General features: G+C 36.8%; 1 protein-coding gene across 4 annotated transcripts in view; it reads right to left on the bottom strand.

Annotated features, from left to right (window-relative positions):
* Nucleotides 1-26,529, bottom strand: part of LOC137250822 (uncharacterized) — a 345,007-nt gene extending 318,478 nt beyond the window's left edge. The window contains exons 1-2 of one of the 4 annotated variants that reach the window (XM_067784380.1): nt 26,113-26,529; nt 9,043-9,347 (exon numbers count right to left, since the gene is read on the bottom strand). The gene's annotated coding sequence lies outside the window, so the exon portion shown is untranslated. Of the gene's footprint in view, nt 1-9,042; nt 9,348-14,057; nt 14,194-26,112 lie in introns of those variants that run through there. The other 3 variants (XM_067784381.1, XM_067784382.1, XM_067784383.1) reach the window with 3 other exon arrangements.
* Between the last annotated feature and the right edge of the window lie 1,053 nt (nt 26,530-27,582).

The raw sequence follows: 27,582 nt of genomic DNA, 5'->3' as shown, positions 1-27,582 counted from the left end.
GACTATGACTATGCCCCATAGTATTTTATTGGCTGCTTATGATCTTAGTTTAGTGATTTTCAATTTTAAAACAATTTTTTATAGCAACAAAATATGTATGTATCTATGAAATCCTAGTTAGAGTACTGTCAATACTGCTTTGCCTTGCCGGGCCCCCAAAAACCTTCCGGGCCCCAGGGCAATTACCCTGACTGCCCCCATCACCCCCCTCCCTCTCGTCGGCCCTGCGTGCTCAGCAGTATCTTCTGAAACCCCCACTTCCGGCGTCGCTTGTTTTCGACAACACAACGTGCGTACAATGAAGGCAAGCCACTAGATACAGTACTGCAAAGGGTAGTTACAAATATAGAGAGAGACTTGAAATATAAGGAATATGCCTTATGAACCTTTTGAGTTATTGAAATATTGCGTACGTTCCTGATTTAATTCCCACTTGTTTTCTTAAAAAATGCGCTGAACACATTTATCCACCTCTAATTGATTTATGCAATCTGTCCCTAACGCGTGGAGTCTTTCCTTCGGCTTGGAAGGAATCTTTTCTCATACCCCTTCACAAAAGTGGTAGTAAGTCGTGAGTAGAAAACTATCGAGGAATAGCAAAGTTGTCTGCCATCCCAAAGATGTTTGAAGCTATCGTTACCAATCAGCTAACATTTGCCATTTCTACTTTGATTGCAGAACCACAACATGGATTCTGTAAAGGCAAATCTACCATTACTAATCTACTTGAATTCAGAACTCATGTTTCTAATTGTTTTAGAGAAAATCTTTACACCAATGTTATTTACACTGATTTCAGTAAAGCATTTGATAAAGTTTCCCACTCCATGCTTATCCACAAGCTGGATCAACTTGGCTTCCAACCTGGTCTCACCCAGTGCATCTCGTCGTATCTCTGCGGTCGAATGCAAAAACTTATTTTTAGAAATACTTTTTCTAATATCATCGATGATCCCTCTGGCGTCCCAGCGCCATTTATTAATGATATTTGTACCACAATAAAATATTCCAAAATTTTAATATGTGCTGGTGATGTAAAACTTTTTAGGTCTTATGCGTCTATCGAAGAACGTCCCTTGCTTCAAGCGGATTTAAAGTACCTACTTACTTGGTGCAACATAAATTCAATGCCGCTGAACCTCAATAAATGCAAATTCATGTGCCTCTCTCGAAAACTTTGCCAACAGCCCCTGACATAATTAATAATTTTTGTCTTCTATCAGTATACTATTTTGTGGACTTGGGAGTCACGATAGATGCTAAACTTAGTTTAAACCTTTATATTAATGCTCCAAAGAATTTAGTGACCTTTACGTAACCAAAGCTCTTTTTATCATTTTAATTAGACCGATACTAGAATACGGATCAATAGTCTGGAATCCAGAATATTGTAACGAATGTTAGCAGCACTGAGCGATGCTATCGTCTCTAAGCCGATGCTAAGCAGTGACGTGAATGCACATCAATAATTCAATCATTATGTATCTACATAAACGAAACAATAACTGCGTCTACATATATGTACCATGTACGTATACGAGCAGCGGAGAGTCAATGCACTAACATATGCATATATCTGAGAAGTTTGAGAGCTACTGGACTAGTAGATTCTGGAAGTGCCTAAAAGATGTATAAAATTGTGTAATTTTGGTTATAGCTGAGAAGTTTGAGAGCTCATGGACAATGCTAGTAGATTCTAGAAAAATGCGAACGAGGAAACCAAAGAGTATAAAAGGCGACAGATGTAGAGGCGCTGTAATTCAGTTTGATTTGAGTTTCGATTAAGACGATATCTAGCGAGCAATAGCGGTATTATTTTGAAAGTCAGTTTCATTTAAGCTATCAGTTTGGTTATTAAGCCAGTTAGTTGCAAAGTATAAGTGTTATTGTGAAGTACTTTAATAAAGGCCATTTTTCCATTATTCAATATTGGAGTTTGGTTATTCAACAGTTTAGTGATACGAACTTAGCAAAAAGGCAAATAAGAGGATTTGCAAGCAAATTCGTTACAATTGGTGTCAGAAGAGGAATTGTTGAATAAATTACAGAGGACAACAAGGACATGGCAAAGTTAAGTGAATTGAAGATCCCGCAACTGAAGAAGGAGTTGGAGAACCGTGGATTGAATACAACCGGCATTAAACTCGAACTTCAGGCACGACTACGAGAGGCAATGGAATTAGAAGGAATTGACGTGGAAGAGTTGGTCTTTCATCTTGATGGCGATGAGACAACAAAATTGGAGGAGAAAAATGAAACACCGCAGACAATGGCAAACACGGACTTGAACATGATATTGGCTGCAATATCGGCACAAATGTCCGAAATGTCATCACAAATATCCACCAACATGTCATCACAACTGGAAGAACAAAAGATAAATATAATATCCCAACTGGAAGAACAAAAGACAAATATAACATCCCAACTGGAGTCACAGGAGACACGTATTACATCCAAGATGGAAACTCAACTGGCAGAGCAGAAGACATATATGGCATCCCAACTGAAATCACAGGAGGCACGTATTTCAGAAATGACGTCGCAAGTGTCATCTCAACTGGAAGACCAAAAGACATATATGGCATCTCAATTGGAAGCGCAAGAGGCACGTATATCTGAAATGTCGGCAGAAATTTTGGAACAGGTATCACCAAAACTGGAAGCACAGGATGCAAAAATGGCTCAATTTCAGGCAGAAGTAGATGATTTAAAAGGTCGTATGGAACAGTTAGAATTAAATCGCCCAGCTGTTTCAGCGAGTAATCCAAAGGTAAAGACACCATCCTTTGACGGTTCTGTTCCTTTTCAGGTCTTTAAGCTACAGCTTGAGAAGACCGCAGCTGTGAACCAATGGAATGCTGAAGATAAAGTCGCAGCTCTGTTCGTGGCACTGAAAGGGCCTGCCGCGGAAATCTTACAGACCATCCCAGAGTACGAGCGGAACCATTACGAAACATTGATGAGCGCTTTAGAGAGACGTTACGGAAGCGAGCATAGGAAACAGATATTCCAAATTGAGTTGCAAAACCGCTACCAAAAAGCAAATGAGACATAGCAGGAGTTTGCTTCAGATATTGAAAGATTGGCTCATCTTGCAAATGCGGACGCACCCGTGGAATCCACTGAAAGGGTAAAAATCCAGAGCTTCATAAATGGCATACGAGATGTGGAAACGACGCCGGCTACATATGCGAATCCAAAACTAACGTTTGCTGAAACGGTATCGCATGCACTGACTCAGGAAACAGATTCACTTTCGAGTAAGCCAGCGTACAAAGCTCATCGCGTGGAAGTGGAAAAGCCAGACTGGGTAGACGCAATTTTGGAAGCATTGAAGGATACGCAGCAGAAGAATAATGATGCAGTAATATGCTTTAAGTGTGGAAAGCCAGGGCATATTGCGCGTTATTGCAACCCCAACCCTAACAATTCCAACAATGTGGGTGGTCGTAAACGCAGAGCAGAAGACAAATCAATCGTTAAACTAAAGCGAGTCAGCAGCAAGGGGCGACAGCTGACTCCCTCAATTGAATGCCCCATAATCTCTATCTCACAAATTGGAAGAAGGTCGAGCAATCTTACTGTCGGAGGACATGTGGATGGAAAGGAACGTTTACTGACTGTAGATACGGGTGCATCTCATTCCATCATTCGAGCGGATTTAGTCAACAAGAAGATAAGACCATTGCATGGAGCAATATTGCGTACAGCCACTGGAGAAGACACCCAGGTAATTGGAGAAGTAGAATGTGAAGTAGCAATTGGGAACGTCACGGTACTACACAATTTTATAGTGGCAGGTATTGTTGATGAAATCATAATTGGAGTGGACTTCTTAATCAACCAAGGCATGAAAATCGATATGCAAAGCAAGACGATGCGATATAAGAACATGGATGTGCCACTTAATTTCGGCTACGAGAGAGGCTACAGCAGTAAACGAGTGCTGGTGGAAGAGAGTTAGCAAATACCACCAAAATCAGAAGCAGTCATCTGGGCAAAGATTGATGGAGATTGTGGGACAAACAAATTGTGGGTTGTCGAAGCAGCAAATAAATCAGCACTGAACATATTTGTAGGAAAAACCCTGGCTATGACAAAACAAGATGGACGTATTCCGGTAAGAGTACTAAATGAGTTCAAGTCACCATTCAATTTGACCAAAGGAGCTATTTTGGGAAGATGCCAAGAGGCCGAAGTAGTTATTAACTGTGAAAAGCTCCAGGAAATGTTTCATCTAGTAATACTGATCTTTCAAATGATATCACGGCATGGACGCATGGGCTAGAGGAAGCCTATCAGAGTAAGGCAAAACAACTGCTCATAAAATACGCGAACATATTTGAGCAGGATGGTTCCAACCAGGCCGCACCAATGTTGTGAAACATCAAATTGACACTGGAGATGCGAGGCCGATCCGTCAAGCTCCACGTAGTGTTCCACTGGCGAAGCGGGAAGTTGTGAGTCAAATCATACAAGAAATGAGTGACAGCGGCGTCATCGAACCATCAGCTAGTCCATGGAGCTCACCGGTAGTACTTGTAAAGAAGAAGGATGGAAAAATGAGGTCTTGCGTGGACTACCGAAAGTTGAATGACGTTACGAAAAAGGATAGCTACCCGTTGCCAAGAATTGACGACACTTTGGACTCGCTATCTGGTACGAAATGGTTTTCCAGACTGGACTTGAAAAGCGGCGACTGGCAAGTTGAGGTGAAGGAGGAAGATAAAGAGGAAACAGCCTTCAGTGTCGGTGATGGTCTTTGGCAATTTACAGTGATGCCTTTTGGACTTTGTAATGCACCAGCTACTTTTGAGAGACTCATGGATCAGGTACTGAAAGGAATACATTGGAAAACATGCTTGGTGTACCTGGACGACATCATCGTATTGGGCAAGAGTTTTGATGAACATCTTAAAAACTTGGAGGAAGTTTTCCAGAGAATAGCTGGCGCTGGTCTGAAGTTAAGTCCCAAAAAGTGTACGCTGTTTAAAAAGGAAGTAAATTGTTTGGGCCACAAGGTAACGACAGAAGGTGTCTGTACAGCGAATGAAAAGATAGAGGCAGTAAAGGATTGGCCAAGACCACAGAATCTGCATGAATTGAGAAGTTTCCTTGGGCTGTGCACATATTACCGCCGATTTGTACCAAATTTTGCCAGCGTAGCCCATAGTCTCCACGAGCTAACAAGGAAAAATAAAGCTTTTGAATGGAAGAAGGAGCAAGAAGTAACTTTCCAAACATTGAAAGAGCGGTTGTGCACTGCCCCAATGATGGCATACCCGATTCCAGGAGCAACGTTTATTCTAGATACAGATGCGAGCGGATATGCTATAGGAGGCGTTTTTTTATCACAACTGGTCGATGGACAAGAGACGGTAGTTGCATATTACAGCCGTTCAATTGGAAAACCAGAGAGGAACTATTGCGTTACACGGAGAGAGCTCTTGGCATTGGTAGAGTGCATTAAACATTTTCACAAATACCTCTACGGCCAGCGATTCCGTGCCAGGACAGATCACGCAGCGTTGAAATGGCTGCTGCAGTTCCGTAATCCGGAAGGACAATTGGCACGGTGGATCGAGCGACTACAAAGCTATGACTTTTCCATTGAGCATCGAAAAGGTAGTACCCATGGAAATGCTGATGCAATGTCACGAAGACCATGTAGTCTGGAATGCAAGCACTGCTCAAAGGCCGAGGCTAAAGAAGACATTATAGATGTCCGGCTAATGACTATAACGTGTACGGATGAATGGGACAAGGAACAACTAAGAAAGTGTCAGCTAGAAGATACAGATCTGTCACGTGTTATGCAAGGGCTCGAACGAAACGAAAGACCAAGCAGAGAGGAGATGTCAGCAGAGAGTCCCATTGCGAAGTCATATTGGGCACAGTGGAACAGCTTAGAATTGATATCCGGTTGCTTGCATCGAGTATGGGAGAGTGAGGATGGTCAATGTAGGAAGAAACTGATAGTTGTTCCCAGGAAGAGGATTCCTGACGTGCTCAGCGAGCTGCACAATGGTCCAAGTGGAGGTCATCTTGGAATCACGAAGACACTCGAGAAAATTAAGCAGAGATTCTATTGGGTTGGTTGCCGTCAGTCGGTCACCGAGTGGATTGCCAACTGCGAGGTATGCAACAGAGCGAAAGGGCCCAAAACCCGAAGTCATGGCCAGATGAAGCAGTATATTTCAGGTGCACCATTTGAAAGGATCGCCATGGATGTCGCAGGTCCGTTTCCTACCAGCAACCGCGGAAACAAATACTTACTGGTGGTTATGGATTATTTCAATAAATGGCCAGAGGTATACCCAATCCCAAACCAAGAAGCAGAAACAGTAGCAGAAGTGGTTAAAAACGAATCGGTTGCAAGGTATGGTGTATCAATGGAGTTACATTCTGACCAAGGCAGGAATTTTGAATCAGCTGTGTTCCAAGAAATGTGCAAGAATTTGGGCATTCGAAAAACACGGACAACTGCATTACATCCTCAGTCCGATGGTATGGTGGAACGCTTCAATAGAACATTGGAGGAGCATTTAAGGAAAGTAGTAGACAAGTACCATAAGGACTGGGATACACACATATCATTATTCTTGATGGCCTACCGATCGGCAGTACATGACACAACGGGCCAAACTCCCGCAAAGGTAATTTTTGGCAATGACCTTCGACTGCCAGCTGATTTGAAGTATGGGATAGATGCCGATGCGGAGAGGAATATCAAGAAATCCACTGGTGTCTTGGAAGAAGAGCTGAGAGAGATACACGATCTGGTCAGGCAACGAGCAAAGATTATGAGTGACAAGATGAAAGCGAGGTATGGTAAAGCAATTAATTCGGAAGGGTTTCAGGAAGGAGATTTGGTGCTGCTATACAACCCACAACGAAAAAAAGGTTTGTCCCCGAAATTGCAGTGTAACTGGGAAGGCCCATACAAAGTTGTAAAGCGGATCAACGATGTAGTGTACCGCATACAAACCATTGGCAAACCACGAACCAAAATGAAAGTGGTTCATTTGGAGAGGCTAGCAGCGTTTAGATCGAGAGATTTGTCTGATCGGGACGATCAGGCTTAGGTGGAGGGCAGTGTAACGATTGTTAGCAGCACTGAGCGATGCTATCGTCTCTAAGCCGATGCTAAGCAGTGACGTGAATGCACATCAATAATTCAATCATTATGTATCTACATAAACGAAACAAAAACTGCGTCTACATATATGTACTATGTACGTATACGAGCAGCGGAGAGTCAATGCACTAACACATGCATATATCTGAGAAGTTTGAGAGCTACCGGACTAGTAGATTCTGGAAGCGCCTAAAAGATTTATAAAATTGTCCAATTTTAGTTATAGCTGAGAAGTTTGAGAGCTCATGGACAATGCTAGTAGATTCTAGAAAAATGCGAACGAGGAAACCAAAGAGTATAAAAGGCGACAGATGTAGAGGTGCTGTAATTCAGTTTGATTTGAGTTTCGATTAAGACGATATCTAGCGAGCAATAGCAGTATTATTTTGAAAGTCAGTTTCATTTAAGCTATCAGTTTGGTTATTAAGCCAGTTAGTTGCAAAGTATAAGTGTTATTGTGAAGTACCTTAATAAAGGCCACTTTTCCATTATTCAATATTGGAGTTATTTATTCAACAGTTTAGTGATACGAACTTAGCAAAAAGGCAAATAAGAGGATTTGCAAGCAAATTCGTTACAATATCAATTTCACGCAGATAGACTTGAATCAGTACAAAAGCAATTTCTACTTTTCTTTTTAAGGAATTTTCATTGGGACTCTGCGTATAATCTTCCACCTTATACAAGTCCAACTCTTGCAAGTGGTAGATAAATGCTAGTCGTAATATTTATGGCTAAACTACTGCATGGATTGATTTCTAGCCTAATTCTCTTAAACGAAGTAAACTTTAACGTCCCATCACGAGTGTCAAGACATTACAACCCTCTTCTTTTGTGGCAATGTAGAACTGATTTCGAATTGAATGAACCTTTTCGGTGTTAGTGTCATGATTTTAACACTCATTCTAATTCATTTGATATAAGGATTCTTTTTTTACCATAAAGAAAACTGTCTTATCCTATCTTAACTCGTAACAGAATAAAAAAAATCAAATAAACTAAACATGTTCACTTATTTATCAATGCAGTATGTACATGTATAATTCCTAACAGTTATGTATACTCAGCTGATGATTTTTATTCTGTAGCAGAGCAGTTTTAGATCTCGACGCTTAACAAACCTCGGCCTATCAACAAATCGGCAAAAACAAATACGTGTATCATGTTGATGCGCTCCCCGCGCCGGTCGGCTTTGGAGGATATTAATCCGTTGGGCATTATTAAATGTTCCACCCGTGACGATGGAACATCCCATATACGACTGACATCCACAATTTTTTTGACAACAGTATGTGCCGCATACGTAAGCATTTGGTGAAATTTTAAGCTCCTATCTGTTAACATGGAGTACAAAAATTTCCTAACTGAAAAATTTATTGCATGGGATATATGTTAAATTGTATATACGACCGATTTATACGATGCCTTCATACAGTAATATATACCATATACGTAATCATCCTATACAATTTTAAGCTTCTGGCTGTTAAGATGGGGCAGAAATTACGATAAGCTTCTGGTTTGAACCATCGGTTGTTAAACCCCATACAATACTGTATATATGTGTGTAGTACAGATCTCTAAAATTTTTACAGACAACAATACGAAAGCATCTGGAAAATGAAAAGTGCCTCATTAATTGAGGAAGATATAAAAAAACTTATTTTCTGAAAAATCGGTTGTATGGGGGATATATGGCACAGTGATCCGATCCAGCTTGTTCCGACGAATGCCTAATCGGACACCTTAATATATACCCGCTCACAATATTTTATAAAGATATTTCAAAAATTGAGGGATTATAGGAGATGCATATACATAAAACTGGCAATCACACTTTGGGTGGCCACTTTAAAAACTAATTATAATACTTAATAATATTAAAATAGACTTTCACTCACCTCAGAGCTTGCTGTTTCTAATTTGTCAGCGCTATCACCAGCTCATCTATTTTTCATATACATATGCGAGACGAATGAAGTGTTTAATTAAATATTCGGCAGACTAATTAACTCACTTATTAATTTTCATTTAGCCATATGTTGAACATAATTAATTACTACGCGATTCACTTTATGACTGCATTTTTAGAGCGTAAACAATGTTTGATATTTATTTAATTACTCATACGCCCCATTGGCCATGCTGATCTATTGCTGTATAATTTTTTTTTTGTGTATAAGTAAATAGAGCATAGAAAAAATTCCTACATGCATACGAAAAACATTTTTTTTATGAAAAACTATATTCATATGGTTATACGGAAATTGTTGTTACTGCGTTACACTGTTTTATATTTTTGCTCTTTTTTCAAAACCGGCCATCTCCAAAATTTAATTTTCTAAGGCTAAGTATCACATTATATTCTAAAACATCTCCTGTATTTAATATTAAAATAATTTCTTAACAATACCGGCCATATTAAAGCCAAATTACTCTATTCAAATTGCCCTTAGTTTCAAAATCGGCCATCTCTAATGGTGCCTTACGTTCACATCCGGCCATCTCCAACCAATAGCAATTCGCAATTTTGTTATTCCCGAAGAAAAATTCCTCCAATTCTTTTCTCCTAGGGAGAACAATAATTGGGGAATAATTATTGTTGCAAATTTGTTTGAAATTAAGAAATAAAATATAAACAATACACAGTTCACGGTGTATTCACTGAAATTAGTAATGAATTGGTGCAACAACATCAACAGAGGAGCATAAGAAGATGAAGACGGCGGTATAACACAAATCCGCCCGAGTTGCCTGCTTCCATTCAGCAAAGCAATTTTCTGGCGGCCAAGTCGAGTTGAATTCGTCTTTCTTCATATGCCGAAATCTATTTAAGCCTTCTTAAAATGTCCTTGCACAATTTCTGGATGGCTGAATCAAATATACCAAGAGCTCTTCCGATGCTTATGATACACATTTCGACTTAAAATAAAGAATATTGTGGTAGAATGTACATATTTTAGCACAAATTTCCTTTAACTATTTTGATGCATTCCCCTTAATTTAGCAAGTGAAGGAACTCCTAAGAAATGGCAGAGAAATCTCCCTCTCATTCACATTCATAATACCTACTTTTCTCTCATAACCGGTTTCCGCTTTTTCGAACATTGTTCAGAATATGAGGAAAGTGAAAAAACTCACAAGGAATTTTTATTTAGAATACGAAGAATGGGAGAAGGGAAAACACTCGCACGGAATTTTTGTTTAGAATTGGGCTTTATATGCTTTTTTACCTTAATTGTGTGGAATATTTATAGGCGCGCTTGCGAGCTTAGTAGCATTGGATTTTTGATTGTATAGCAGTTCTCCCGCTGTTAACTATTATATCAATATTATTATCGGTAATTAAAATAAGTTTTTTAGATTTTTAAAATTTGCTCTGAAAAAATCTTCAAAATGAAGATTTTCATATGTATCTCGTTAAGACCACTACTATTTCAAAGCCAAACGCTATTTCTATCAGTGAACATTTTCGTAAGTACTACACTATTTATGTACCTGACCTGTTCAAGACATAAGTTATATTTTTACTTAGTTGGCGGTTTTCACCGCAAAATAAAGTAGCCAAAACGGTGGCCAATAAAATTGACTTATAAAAAATTTGCTTTTCTATCAAATTAACGTGTTTTACACCCCAATGTTTTATCTATCTCAAACCTTTTAAATTGTAATAACGATAAGTTATCAATTGATTAGGCGAGTTTTTCGTTGGTAATGATTATTTAACTTCTATTCAGGAACAAATAATTATTAAATAATTTTGATCAAAAATAATTAAAAAACTATTATTTTAAATTTTTTAAATTTTTACCAGTAATCATTAGTTAACAGGTATCATATGAAAATATTGGATGACACAAAGTTGAGAGTTTCGTAACGGATTCAACCTATTAGAAGAATGGAAGGGGGTTTGCTTACGTAATACTAGATGAACATTTCAATAAGTTCCTATGGGGAAATAGATTTAAAGTTTATTCCCTTTATACACGAGTCGATTTTCCGGTCGATTTTTTGAGGTTCAATCAATTGTTTTATAATTTTCTAAATAAAGTAGGTCAGGAAATCGGTTCCTGTAAAACAGCCCTAAAGAATCATTTAGTGAATATTTTTGGGTATAAAAAAGACTTTTTGCTACCTAAAACTTCAAGTGAAGATTTTTTTCTATAAAACTATAGATTTTTCATCTCCTCTTCTGGCAACACTGGACACGACGTATTTTGTGTCAGTAAGCTTTAGACTGGTTTCGTTTATGAACGTTTCATTTGCAAACAAATAGTTTAGAGTGTTTCGCAGATTTAAAGTTGTTATTCAATTTAGTTAAATTGTTAAGTTTTTAAATAGAATTTAAAAATGTATACGTTTTACTTGTATTATCGGTTAATAAATTAAAGTATGTTTGGCCTATTACTTACGCTAATATAGGCCATAGATATCGGCAGGTAATTTCAAAACTGACCATATCCACATAGTTTAGTTTCAAATCTGGCTAACTCCATAGCACCATCTCAAATTTATTTTAAAATTTTTTACGCGTAATATAAGAAACCGATTGTTTTACTAATATTACTAATATGCATTTTTATTATCATCAGGTTTCTTAGGAGTTTTTTGCATTTTTCTCAAAAATTAAATAAACGAAATTTTTGGAAGTACGTATAAACAAAAAAACGTGCATTTATTGTCATAATTTGTAAATTTTTACAGTTTTTAATATAGATTCGTATTAAGTTAAAAATTAAAAATAGATGTCCATATTAGCAATATTTAATAAAATGCTGAGTGGAGATGGCCGGTTTTGAAAATGGGCGATTCGTTTGATATTTTGTTTATTTTTTACACTTTTCGGATTGCTGCCTTTTTCACACTTTTTTTTTCGTTTAAATTTTTATTTTGTTAACCACATATTTTCATACTCGGCGTGCTTTCCACACAGAGTATATTAACTTTGATTGGATAACGGTTGTTTGTACAGGTATAAAGGAATCGAGATAGATATAGACTTCCATATGTCAAAATTATCAGTATCGAAAAAAATCTTATTGAGCCATGTCCTTCCACCAGTCCGTCCGTCCGTCCGCCCGTACGTCCGTTAGCATGATAACTTGAGTAAATATTAAGATATCTTCACCACATTTGGTACACTAGCTTATCTGGACCCAGAACAGATTGGTATTGAAAATTAACGAAATCGGATGATAACCACGCCCACTTTTTATATATATAAAACTAGCAGACCCGGCAGACGTTGTTCTGCCCTAAATTTGGCCTATCTGCATACATTTTAATAAGCTTTTTTCCGCCCTACCCCTCTACACTTTTTCCTAATCTTTTTATTACTCCCTCCGTCTTTTTCGCTTCATTTCCATGTTCGGCTCATTCTATCTCTTTCTCAGTCTCCTTCTCTCTTTTCTCTTCTCCCAAGTTTTTCTCTCTTTTCTCTTCTCTCAAGTAGGGTCCCTCGAGACCCCAGGCTCCCAGTTGTATGGAAATTATCCTGTACTATAGCACTCATCAACAGCTTTCATTTGATATCCATATTGTATAAACACATTCTAGGGGTACCCGGGTCTACGTTTTGATCTCAAGACCCTAGGCACGTAGCGAAAAAAAGGTAGACGTAGGCCGATTCTCAGACCTATCCAATATGCTCATAAAATTTCATGAGAATCGGTTCAGCCGTTTCGGAGGAGTTAAGCCTCTAACACCGTGACAGAAGAATTTTATATATTAGATTTTGGAAAACACAAAAAACCTGATAATATAGTAAATAATACACCTAGAGTATTGAAATTTGACATGTGGACTGATATTGAGACTCTGGATAAAAGTTTGGAAAATTTTTTAAATGGGCGTGGACCCGGCCACTTGTGATAAAATCAATTTTACAAATATTATTGATCATAAATCAAAAATCGTTACACCTATCGTAATAAAATTCAGCAGAGAGGGTGCGTTTACTATAAGGAATGCTTTGAAGAAAAATCAATCGGTTAAGGACCACGCCCACTTTTATATAAAAGATTTTTGAAAGGGTCGTGGACGAATAAAATAAGCTATATATTTGCAAAAAAGAGTTTTATGTCAATGGTATTTCATATCCCAAGTGGATTTATAACAATAAATAGGAAAAACTTCAAATTTAGAAAAATGGTCGTGGCACCGCCCCTTTTATGACTAAGCAATTTTCAATGTTTCGGGAGCCATAACTCGAAGAAAAATTAACGGATCGTAATAAAATTGGGTACACATATTTCCCTATAGCAGGAAATATTTCTAAAAAAAATGAATGAGATCGGTTAAAGACCACGCCCACTTTTATATAAAAGATTTTTAAAAGGGTCGTAGACCGAAATAATAAGCTATATCTTAGCTAAAAAGAGCTTTTTATCAATAGAATTTTACTTTCTAAATTGAATTATAACATTAAATTGGAAAACACTTAAATTTGCAAAAAAGGGTGTGACACCGCCCCTTTTTTGTCTAAGCATTTTTCAATGTTTCGGGAGCCATAACTCGAAGAAAAATTTATATATCGTAACAAAATTGGGTACACATATTTTCCTTATAGCAGAAAATATTTCTAGTAAAAATAGACGGGATCGGTTAAAGACCACGGCAATTTAAATATAAAACAAAAGGTTTAAAAGGGTCGTAGACTAGAATAATAACCTATAACTTAGCAAAAAATAGTGTTGAATCAATGATATTCCACTTATCAAGTTTTATTGTAAGAGGAAATGGGGAGACATTTTTCTTTTAAAGGGGCGGTGCCACGTGTTATGTAGAAAATTAATTTATCTGAAATGAAATGTGCAATTGAAGTTCACGCTGAGTATATAATGTTCGGTTACACCCGAACTTAGCCACCTTCACTTGTTATTTTAATTTTTGTAACAATTTCTCTTTAAATAATAACCATTTTGATTCTGTTGACATTGTCCAAAACAAAGTAGTTTGTTTAATAAATAATAGCCTTATTTTTTATCGTTTTGATTGCGTTCCTTTTGTCTGCGTAGATATATTTGTGTTTTCACTTCTATTTCCAATTTTGACGCCTTCTTTGGGTTTTCGTTCTTTGTGCTTTTTTTTTTTTTTGAAATTCACGTGTCCTTTTGACTTACTTGGGTAGCTTTTATTTGCTTGGATATTTTGTTATTTCTTTTTTGTTTACTTTACTTATTTGCTTTCACTTAAGCACGCACGAGCGGGCATACAAATCTACATACATTAGTAAAAAAGTAAAAATTCAGATATCAAGTAAAATGCTTTTAATTATGGGATTCTTTTTGTGGTGTTACTTGGTTATTTTAAGTGAAATTTTGTTGCTTTAACTTTCATTAACATGAAATAGCATATCAAATTTGACCCGGTATTTATGATTTACATAATGATTAAGATTATGAGCTGAGTATATCTAGCCATGTTCTTCGGCCTGTCTATTTAAGCGCAAAATTGTCTTGGAGATATCCCAATTCAATTAAGTATGCGGATGGATTTTCAAGTATTCATAACCATAAAAAAACCTCTCTTCATCTGTCCTTTCGTCTTTGCTTCTTTTCCCTTATGCTCACCGTCTTGCTTTCCATTTTACCTGCCCTTCGTTGCGTTCACTCTAACTCAATTTCATCATTCTACTATCTCATTTACTTCTCTCTTCCTCTACCCCTTTTTTCGTCTTATCCTGTCTTACCCTCTGATCATCACCCTTTTTCCTCCACTTTCTTCTAGCTAAATGTGTATTAGTAAAGATAAAAAACTTTGGAAAAATTGTAGCCAATAGAGCTCGCTGGATAATATTCCCCATTAAACTCTTATTTCCGAATGGACAAATAGTCAACTCAAATTTGGAGCATCATATTATATAAAATGTTCTCCCCCATCTAGTTTCTTCCAATTCCGTTAAAGTTCACGTTATTCTGCTGCCAAATTCGGGTAACAATAGTAACGATTTCCGAGCATCCATCCGCAGAACACCATCTAGCCAACACAGTCATCGGCATTTGTTTGCATGGCTTCCGTGAGATCAAGGTCTTCACATTTTTGAGCTTTTTTCTGCCAATAGTTCCGTAGCTATATAGATGCAAAACGTATACTTCTTTGATGACAGCAAGTACTTCGTTCTTCCCTCGTTCGCGGCAAGACCACCTTTTTATCCGGACGACAGAGGTTTGAACCTATGTCGCGTGTGCGAATGCCAATTTCAAGCTCGCGCTTTTTTGAACGACTGTTTCCGAGTTGTTTATATCTGCTGCTAGAATTTTCATTCCCTACATTAGGTTTGGTTTCGAATTGCTCCCAATACTGACTCAGCTAATAGTTCTGGTGAGAGTTATTTGGCTTGACTATATAAGCTTTGTGGATAACATGAATTCAGACACAGCTGCATGCAGGCAGTTCCTTACTCATTTTCGATTCGAAGCCGAAAAAATGACTTTACGTATAAGCTCTTTGTGCATGATAAATAGTACTCTTGCAGGATTCGGTAGTATAGAATTGGGGTATCGGACTTGCCATCTCCCTATCTAAAAATGAGGAGAATTTTCCCTTTATAGCTTAAGCAAACCCCATACTTCGGTTAAACGGACACAATTATTAGTTCTGCAGGAGTTCGCCCTGATATTCAAACTTTTCGTCAAGTATCGTATTTGCTAAAAAAATTGTCATGATAGCATCTAGCATTTGAAGCTGCTCGCTTGTCCTGACGTGTCTTGTTTCCACTTAATTAGGCGCCTATCTTCTAGCTGAATGAGAAATATGCTTCCTCTGTTCGATTACGTTGTCAGATAGTGTAGTGATAATTGTTTCCTTTGCCCGTTCACGTTTTTACAGCTTGTGGCGTTGTATGTAATAATGAAAACAATAGTCAAAATTTGTTTGCTTGAATAAGGTTAGGGTGGTTTATATAAAAGGACTGGGTGAGAAGTTTCCAAAGAGAACTATTACCAGGGACGACAGCTCTGATTTATTCAGGGCTAAAAGAGTGTAGCGTGTTGGGCCTACCACACCGGAGACCCTGGGTTCAACTCCTTGGAAAAGCAACATCAATAATTGAGAAACAAGTTTTTTCAATCAGAAAAAAGTTTCTCTAAGCGGGATCGCCCCTCGGCAGTGACATTGCCAACACTCCGAGTATATTTCTGCTATGAAAAGCTTTTCAGTGAAACTAGTCTTCTCTTTCATCTGTAAAACACGTAGGTTTCAGTCCGGCAAGTTTGTAGAAAACATTAAAAAGGAGCGCAATGCAAATTCGAGGAAAATCTCGGCCTAAATTCTATTCGGAGGTCCCGCCTTGTATTTATTTTTTATTTAAAAGAGTGTTAGTGCGTCCTTTATCGTAGAACAGCCAAACCAACCCTGATTACCGGCTTGTAGGAAGCACTGATCAGATCATAATCAGTGCATATTTGCCTTGCTTATAGGATTTGTTCTCGCATGGCGTTTAAAACAAGCCATAGTTATACCTACCGAATCATTTTGGGGAACGGTGTGCGTGGCCGTTGCCTGCCTAGCCAGCTCATCCGCTCAACATTCAATATCCCCCTATACTGAAGTGCTCGGCCATCTAATTAAGAGATCTGCGGCATTCAGTAATCGACTTTGTGTTGTCTGTACATTAGTCCACAGCTTTTAGCGTGGTCTGGCTGTCCGAGAAAATTATCACCCTTTTCCCACATATTGCTAAGATTTCGGCTTGATATATGCTACAATATTAGGGAAGGCAAAGGAAGGTGTTAGTCCCAGGTCCGGTAAAAAGATAGCATCCCCAACTTCTCGTCAAACTTACAGCCATCGGGGAAATTGTTGATTGGTCCCTGAAAATCAGGTTCCATTGGCTAATTTTGTCATGTTGGATTTCACACTGCGTAATTTCTAGTGCAAATGTTTCTGAAGTTCATTACCACTTCCCCCATTCTGCCAATTGCCAGTATCTCTAATACACAAGACCACGATAAAGGCTATTTTCTTCGCTTCCAAATCTAGCGGTCTCAGAAGCAGTGTTGAGTGCCACCGTCGGAGTAAAGATAAGAGCGCGCTTCTGATCCTCTGAACTTTTCGTAGGCCTTTCAGTTTCGTGGCATATAGTAGAATTATAATGAGCGCAAAATGATTGTCTAGATCCGATCTAAACGACGCAGTTGTTGCTTTCTTTACCCGATCTGTTAATTATCACCATAGAGTAGTTTTTCATCCAAAATAACGCCCAGATACTTGACTTTATCACTAAAAGGCAGACGTTCGCCGCCAATCTTGGATGGTATCAGTTTCGGCGGTTTATACATACCAGTTACCTTTTGTTGCTTATGTAGTTTCCATTAGGTTACAGAGGCGTGAGCCATCAGTTACCTTGTTGTTTTTAAAGAAATAAATAATTTATTATTTGAAAGAATTCATTAAATTTTTTTTATTTCCACCGTAAGTGGAAAAATCGTTTTAGAGCTTAAAACGGAATCCCAAAATAATCGTTTTGAAAAGATAATGAACAAAAATCGGTTACTTTTTATCACTTCTCCTTCTCATAAAAGAGTAACCCACTCTGTGAGCTCTACTTTTATATATTTTTACTAAAAAAAAAATACTTTTTAAATCATCAACTCGCCAAGAGGTTAACAAGCTTTCTAAAGAATAAGTTTTCTTATCAACTTGCGCAAAAATAATTCAAAAATCTTGTTCAAATAGCAAGACATGCACACAGAGAAAAAACAATTGTAAATCGAACAAAGTTGACTTAGTTAAGGAATTTGTTATGGGGCCCAAGAAACTTGTACGTCGTACCAAAGTAATTACACAATTTATGCTCGAAAATGGAAACAAAGCTTAGGCAATTTATTTCCTAATTTAGTTATTATTTATTAAGATGATGAAGTTTTAGTTGTGGTATACGCGATTTCAAGTTAATTGTACAATAGTTTTTCTCTGTGTGTGTTCACTGCAGAGCTTCAATATTTTCATTCTTTGAACAATACCCGTAGCTGTAAAATTATCGATATTTTATAAGAATAATAAGAAAGCCGAGTCACCAGTTTTAAGAATTCTGTTCAGTCGGTCGGTCTGTCTGTCTATGTACAGTCAGTACCAAAAGAAAGTGTAGAAACGACGAATGTAACAATTTTGAAGCGTTTTCTTTTCTGAAAAAAAATATTGCCTCAGTAAAAGGTAAAACCTTAATAGAGTTACTCCTACCCAAGAAAATTGTCCACTTTTATAGTGTATGAAAAAAAAAAAAACAAAAACATATCAGCTGATTTTCATAAACGCGCTGTCAATAATAATATAAATTCATGAGCAATGATTTCCTCTCTTTCAATTTCTTGGCTAAAAATGTTTGAAGTTACCAAAATAAATTGTCACGATCAGCTGATTTAGCAGAGTTACACTGCCACACCGTTATTTTATGCAGGTTAAGGCTAAGTTTATGATCGAGCGTAATCGCATCGCGCGATGCGACGAGAAACGCTCCATCGCTTGTTACATTTTCGCTAGCGTTATCGCTGGCGATTGAGTGTTTATAGTAGAGCGAAATCGCAAGCGATGGAATGTTCAACAATATAACTCAACATCTTTTTATTCACGTTGTGGCAGTATAGAGAAAGCAACATGCGTAGCTATTTGTTGCAAAAAAAATATTTAAAAAGTATACATAAGAAAAAAAACCAAGTGCATACAATCGCGATTGTGATAATCTGCATGACGCAACTTCCACAAGCACTGCTTGTCACGTACCTTTTCAATAAAAATATCCATATTGTTCCGCTAATTTCGCTCAACTGAATGAAAATATTTTGGTTGCAAATTTTCGTCGCTTTTGTCGCTTGTAATCGCTCAATTCGCTTTACGCTAAATCGCTTTGTCATAAACATCTCCATATGCACTAATTTAATTTATCGCTAACAGCGATTCTCATCGCATCGCGCGATGCGATGACGCTCGATCATAAACTTAGCCTAAAAGTGAAATGCTTTTGCGTTTTGAGCAGGCAACAATTTTCACAAAAGAACGAAATACCGCGTCAAGGCGCAACGCTTCTTAGAAAAGAACAAAACGTATTTACAACCCTTACGAGGCGTACAAAAAGCATAACACTTTTTCCAGAGAAGAAAACGCGACACAATGGAACATTTTATAATTTTTGAAAATAATATATAATTCTGATCAAATTATTGGAGAATCAAGACACCCACAACAAAAAAGTCTATGGATGAAAAAGCGCAAATACTTCATATGTTTAGTGTGAAAAGAAAGTGTAGAAATTGGGATTCATGTGGTACAGAAACCGTTACACAGACCCCGGCTTTGAATGGCAGACGAATTACACTGTTTTCTTTTCCACATGAACATCTTACCCTGAAATATTTCGACATTACAAAAGTTCATACATGCGCACAGTTAAAATTATGGATTTCTTTATGGCAGAACAGAACTCTAACAACAACATTAGCTCCGAAATGCAGCGAAGAATCACTTTTGCCAATAAATGCTTCATTAGACTAGGTAAGCAATTGAAAAGTTAAGTCTTCTCTCGACAAACGAAAATAATGCTCTATAAGTCACTTGTCGTACCCGTCCTGCTATATAGTGCAGAAGCATGGACCATGACAATATCAGATGAAGCGGCTTCGGGAGTGTTCGAGAGAAAAGTTCTTCGAAAGATTTATGGACCCCTACCCGATGTCTTGGCGATGGAGAGTACCGAATACGATTTAGTGATGAGCTGAACGAGCTTTACGCAGACATCAAGCGAATTAAAATGCAGCGGCTATGCTGGCTATGCCATGTTATGCGAATGAAAGATGACGTTCCGACTAAGAAAGATTTTGTATCCAAACCCGACTATGGAAGCAGAGGACGATTTAAACTCTTTGGTGTGACCCATTTCGCACGTTCTATTAACCGACGAACCGCCTATCCTTTCGTTTTGAGAAGGATAGAATATGCTGCACTTTTGTAGGGTTCCAATGCAACATTTTCAGAAATGAACGAGTCGCCGTCCAAAATTGTGTTTAATAGAACAACGAAGTATGACAGCCCTGCCATTATGCAGAATGAATGCAAAATATTAAACAGAAAATAAATCGCCATTAAATGAACTATTTCAAGCGCTTTGGCAGTCACTATCTTTAGTTATATTGGCAAAAGAACATTGAAAAGAAATGAAAGAAAACCTATGCATCGACATTCTCGAAGTTTTGATAAAATATCATTAATTGGCACTTACCGCCTACGCGATTTTTACCGTTTCGTAATAAGTCACACCAGTTATCCCATTTTCGCAATAACTGACGCAATTTGGGAGCACCAAGGGAGGTCAAGTCTTCCTCCACTTGCCTCTCCCCTCCTTAGTGGTGGTATCCTTCTTCCTCTGCTTCCAAACTGCGGTGTCGACCGCACACGATATAGCCAGCGAAGCCTTTGGGGTTTTATTCGCTGCACTACCATCATATCTGCGTAAGGCTCATACAGCCCACCTTCGAAGGTGGTATTTCGATACTCGCCGTCGGCATAATGGAGAGTACTATACATCTTCAGGAGATCTTTTCTCTGGAACACTCCAAGAACCATCGCATCTTCTCCCGGCACTGACAACGATTCCCAATCATACATCGGAACAGGTATGCTGAGCGACTTGTAGAGTGTGATTTTTGTTGGTCGAAAAAGGACTTTAATTTTTTCAGCACAACTTAGCACTTGGCGAGTTATTCTTCGTTAAAATATCATTGCACCAAATTGGAGATATTTATTTTATAGAAGTCACAACAGTGTAAGAATTTTTATTGACAAAGGAAAAAAAATAGGAAAATGGGAAAACCGTTGCAAATCAGACAGACCACAGCGACTAAGTGCTGCTAAAACCTGGTGCGAAGTTTTGTTTAAAAATCTGTGAAATTGTCGAAAAATATTTCAGAAATGTCAGATGTGGCGGTAAGTGCCAGCCAATGCTTCAGACATGATCGCGAACGATCTACATAGACCAGTTCCACTGAAAAAAATTTTCTAAGCAAACCCAACCAAATGAAGCGCTTAAACTTTTACTATTATAACCACATCTTCTTTTGGAATGTACTTCTAGCACTGAAAGCAAATTTGAAATGTCAGTAAAAAAAAAACAAGGAAAATATGAAGAACAATAAATAAGACACCTGTCGAAGCGCAATGTTATATACACAGTGAAACCTGGAGCGGTCAAGTAATGATGTGGGCGTATTTGGCCTAAGGTGATGTAGGAAATTTGTTTTCGTAGAAAGTTCCATGAATAAATAAAACTATCTGAACATAAGAATAGTGTGAGTGCCGAGAAACTGAGTTTGGTTCAATCATGGGTGTTTTAGGAGCAAAATGATCCCAAACACACTGCAAAAGTTTGTCAAAGAACGGATGTTCTCTCAAGCTCCAAGCAGTTAGATCACCCTCCGCAGTCGCTACAGCTCAAACCATCGAGCATCTGAACCCGAAAAAGACCATTAGTATTAAAATATGCTCAAAGCCGCTATTTTGGGAAAATTTACAGAAAATTGTACCAGAGGCAACAGCAATGCTTGCCAGTTCCAGGCCACATCCTTAACAATCAATAATAAAAACAAATGTAGAGCAAATTGACAACCTGTTATTTTGTAAACTTTCTTTTGACACCAAAAGAATAAAGTATTTCCGACTTTCGTCCATATCCTTTATATGTTGTAAGAATTTTGTTGTTGCTTTTTCCATATATTAAGACATTATTACATATCATTTTCAAACAACCTCATACCTTTCATGAATGGAGCTGAACAATAATGTCTTGAAATTTTAAAAATTCAATAAAATCTGATCAATCAGTTGTATGGGATATATATTATATATACGAAAGATCTTAATGATTTTTTAAGACAACAACGTTTGTTCTATATATAAACATCCTGCGCAATTCCAAGCTTCTAGCTGTTAAAATGAGGAAGAAGTGCCATAAACCTTTTTGTCTGAACAATCGGTTGTACGGGATATATACTATATTTATGACCGATCTTGACGAGTTTTCCAGACAAAAACGTATAATATATATGTAAGCATCTTGTGAAATTTCAATCTTTTATCTTTTAAAATGGGGAAGAAATTACGTCATCTCTCATCATCTGCACAATCGGTTGTACTGAATATATTAAATATATTGTAACGAATTTATTTGCAATCTTCTACCAAGGTTCGAATCACTAAACTGTTGAATAAATAACTCCAATATTGAATAATGGAAAAATGGCCTTTATTAAGGTACTTCACAATAACACTTACAGCTTGCTTAATTAAATCAAACTGATTGATAGCTTAAATGAAACTGATCTTTCGCCTCTACTGTTGTCGCCTTTTTATACTGTCTGATTTCCTCGTTGCATATTTCTAGGCTTTTCTAATTCTAGAACTTACTAGTTAGTTCAGCTACAACTACAGATGTATAACTTTTATAGCTTCTCTCATACCCCATACGCTTGTATGTGTGAGCGACACTTCCACAATTATAATTGCATACCTTTAGGAGTATCTCAGATAAGATACCTGCATGTGTTTGTGCATCTCTTCTCCGCTGCGTGTACGTACATATGTGTAGACATAATGATTGAATTATTGATGTGCATTACGTCACTGTTTAGCATCGGCTTAGAGATGGCAGTACCACTTAGTGTTGCTAATATTCGTAACAATATATATGACCAATTTATGGATTTCCGAAAACACACAAGGAAGGAATACCACTTCGGCCGATTTGCTCGGGAATTGGATCACCAGCACACGACCTATGTAAATTCATTGCCGACATATGAAAAAACTTCATGACTAACTTCATGTATAACATTAAAAATTCGCTAGAATTTAAAGAAAAGATAAATAACTCATATATTTATAACGATGAAAAACTTATATCCTTTGACGTAGTTTCCCAATTCCCCAGTATACCAACACAGCTAGCACTTGACATTATAATAAAAAAAATTTACGATAATAGAAAAAGACACGAGAATGACAAAGAACTATTTATGGAAGTATTAAAGTTCTGTATAGAAGAAAACAGATATTTTAAGTTTAAAGAGACAATCGCCCTTATCGCGAGTTTTATTTTCACCCGAAAATATCCACAGTTTTTGTTCACCCTATCGCAGAGGGAGGCGAAGCAATTTTTCATGCTCTAAAAAGATTTCACCTTATCGGCAACTCTTTGTTCGGGCGAAATGAACAGCGGGGAAACCAAAATTTGTTCACTTATATTTTACAGCCGAACAAGAGGAAAACAAAATGTAATTAATTTTTTGTTTTGAAATTTGATACTCTTATAATTATATGTAGTTCTATTATTAGAAATAAATCAATAAATAATGCACAATCGGAAGCTGAGTGGAAAAAAGTGAAATTCCTGTATTGCTAAGTATGTAAATTCTATTTTTTCATAACGTATCAGTCGGCCAAGTTATCCATTGTGGACAAACCAACGGTTCCAAAATGTTGATCACCTCACTGAAACAAGATTACCTAAGACCCACTTCATGGTCCTTTCCAACGCTTTTCCCTATGCGAAAAAAACGAAGACATTTACCTAACTTTACAATTGGTGGAACTCCAAATTTTTGCTTCAATGGTGGCAAGGAGTTGGTAAGAATAACTAGCAAATATTAGAATGTCAGCTTTTTTAACCTGTAATATTGGCGAAAGCTAATTGAAAAAAATTAACTTTTTATTCAAAAGTGCTGAAAATAGTAATTTTTAGCTTACAGTGAATCATTTAGCTCCAAAGGGTTAGAACTCTCCCTTAATTGCCTCCGAATTGCTTTCACATATATATTTGCCTCGCACTCAATCAATACCAACCTAAGTGCAATACTAAACATTATTTTATTAATTTTTTATTTATATTTTTTTTTGTATTTTAAGGAAATATATGCTTGGTTACAAAATTTACACAATTGTAAGTAAATTATTTGTTCACTGCCAATTCGCATTAGAGCATCAGCTGTTTCGAAGTGAACTTTTGTTCGCCCGAAATTGCCGATAGGCAGAAAAATTTCACCCGAACAAAAGAAGTGAAGGCGAACACTTTTCCGCGTGAACTTCGCCATAAGGGTGAATATACACACACCTAAAAGGATTACCGATGGGATCGCCGACTTCACCAGTGATTGCAGATATAATGGAGGAATTATTGGAAAATACAACTGCAAAATTGACTAGAGCACCAAGATGCATTACCAAATATGTGGAAGACCTATACGCTATTATAAATGAAAATGACGTAAAAAGTACACTTGACGCATTAAATTAATTTGACAAAAATATAAAATTCACAACAGAGCTCGAAGACGACGGAAAACTAACTTATCTCGACACAATTATTATTCGACGACGAAACCAATTAAAGCTCAAGTGGTATAAGAAACCAACATCTACGGGACGAATCATCAATTTTTATTCAAAACATCCAAAAAAAGATGATAATGAATACAGCAATGGGCTGTATACGACGTATGTTACAAATATCAGACGACACTTACCACACGGAAATAAAAGAAGAAATTAAATTAATATTAAAAAGTAATGACTTTCCTGATAGTGTTATCAAAACCTTAAGCAAAAGAAGTTTATCACAGACGAGTCAACGTGAATCCGAAAAAACAGAAATATTCAAATCGCTAGCATATGTACCAAAATTATCAGAGCGTCTAGCAAAATCAGACTGCTATAATAGAGAAAAGTGAAAATAGCTCCCAAACCAATAACACATTGAAAAATAATATTAACAAAACGAAATCCGAAATTCCTAAAACATAAAAAAGTAATATTGTCTATAAAATCCCTTGTAATGGAAACAAACAGAATCATGTCATAACATATATGTGGGAACAACGAGAGCAAAATTAAAATCTCGACTAGCGCAACATAAATCGGACTTTAAATATTGCCATGAAACTATTAACCAAAAATCAGCATTAATGACACACTGTGAAACGAAGAACCATTTTTCAGACTTTGAGAAAACGACGATACTTCAACAAGAAACCAATTATAACAAAACATTTACACTGGAAATGCTACATATAATTAACACACCGACCAGCATAAGAAGGAACTACAAGACGGCCATCGATAATTGCGCGAGCTCATACAGACATTTGATAACAAACAGACGGACAGTACAAAACTCCGAGTTGAGCAGTGAAGACGCTTAAAATAATATATGTAAACAATGTTTTTATGAATGTTTGTTTTGATGTCAATTGTTATTTTATTTTGTTTATGTTTCTTTATATTGTTATAGTTAATCCTGAAGACGGTTAAAGTAGGTAACCGAAATATATTGAAAAAACTCAACAATTTTTGAATATTTATTTACAAAATTGGACCTCAAGCCGGCAAGAATATTATTTATTTAAAAAGGAAAAGTCGCTTAACACTTATAATATATACATATATGACGGATCTTAAAGTTTTTTTCAGACAACAATATACGCCTTGTATGTAAAAATCCTGTGGAATTTCAATCTTTTAATAAATGTCAAAACCCCGTTTATATGGGGGATATATGCATGATATTGTGGTCCTATCCGTTGGGTTCCGCCAAATAATCAATCGGATATCGAAATATACCAGCCCACTAAATTTCATCAAGGCATCTCAAAAATTGAGGGACTAGTTTGCCTTCAAACAGACAGATAAAAGGACGAACAGGCATCGCTGAATCAACTCAGCGCGTCATCCGGATCATTTCGGTATACTTATTGGTGGGTCTGTCTCTTCTCCTTTAAAAACTTACAATTCTTTCATCTACATGGAAGGTATAAAAATGTTCCATTGTGTCACCTAGAAACCCCTTAAGTAGAAGTAATATTGTTACTTTTCACGTGTGTACACTTTCTTTTGATACTGACTTTAATTGATGGAATATCATATTTGCTAATGGACTTTTAGAAGCCTGACTCAAAATATAGGATCCCTTTTGATGCATGTGCTGTATTTACCATTTTGATTGCCCGACGAAGACTCGCTATTACTCAATTATTATTCTTATTGTGCACACTTTTTATTAAGCACATTATTAATTGCAAATTTTCTCACTGGGGCTGTTGATTTTTTGACTCCTTTTAAATTAAATTTTATAGCATTTTATTTTACAAAATCTTTTACTCAATTTTTTATTTATTTTTTTTTTTTTTTTTTTTGAATTTGTTCACTCAGTTTAAGAAAAATCATTTGCTTAATTTCTCTCGCACATATTTATACACTTAGTGGCTTTAGTATTTCATAATGAGCCTTTTTATTATTTCCAAACTACACAATTTATGTATTTATACTTATGTTTATTTAGTATTAATATTTAATAATATTTTAATTTATAGTGTCATTAAACATTTTTTAACCCGATAAATCAACCGAACCATTTCGCGTAAAGCCTTCGACTGATTACTGCCGACACTTCGTTGTGTACATGTTAATCGGTACAGAATAACTGTGCATTGATAATACAGTGTTGCCAGAACGCTTTAGGAATCATAGCTTATTTTTGTTAAGAAAAGAGCTTCAAATTATCATACATATTATTTCTAATTGCTGTTTTTATGTACGGGTCCCTTTTTCGCTCTTATTTGGAATCCAAATCTATAAATAAAGTATTGGTTGTAAAGATGGATATTCAGGCTATTAGCGAGCTTTGGGCAATTTTGGTCGTAGTGCTTTTGTTTAGCTATATTTTATTAAATTAATTTGTTAAAAATAAACGATTGTGAGCACACGAAGAAATCTGTTTGTACTATGGCACTATTGTGAATATTTTCACTGCATTACCGGCAGTTGCTACCATGCGCCAGATGGCAGCGCAAGCTGTAAGTTTTAATTCATTGATAGAACAGCTGGTTTCTGTTGATATTTGATAAGATACTTTTATATTGATTGCGCAAGATGCGCACGGGGTCGGCTCGTTAAACTATAAAGTGTATGGCTAAAAAAAGTTAGGTGAATAAATTAAATTTCGAGTTTCCTTATAGAATTTCCATAGAAAATTTCACAAATAAAATTTTATTGCGCACAAGTGGAAGCTTCATATTAAATAAAGTAGACCTTAGACACAATCCCAGATATACATATAACATGAGGGAAAGCGCAAACTGGTGTCTCCAGTTTAAAGAAATAACGTTGGCATTGTCACATAAGATATATTCCAATTCTGCCCAACATCAGCTATACTCTCGTTTGCAATAAACTAATTTTTGTTGGATTTTGGTTGATTTTTATAATTTACTTACTGAAGATCCTGGGTTGGGTTTCCAGGCAAAGCAACATCAAAAATTTAGAAACAGGTTTTTTCAATTAGAAGAAAGTTCTTCTGAGCTGGCTCGCCCCACGACAGTGATAATGTTTCTATATGGGCGTACCGATGAAGGTCAAAGTCAATTCTGATAAAGTGGAGGTTGTCTTATAGGCCTGACAGTAAA

This window comes from Eurosta solidaginis, chromosome 4, assembly GCF_040869045.1.
Source record: "Eurosta solidaginis isolate ZX-2024a chromosome 4, ASM4086904v1, whole genome shotgun sequence".
Classification (NCBI taxonomy): domain Eukaryota; kingdom Metazoa; phylum Arthropoda; class Insecta; order Diptera; family Tephritidae; genus Eurosta; species Eurosta solidaginis.
Note: the sequence above shows the minus strand (reverse complement) of the source record. Positions and strands in the feature narration are given on the sequence as shown.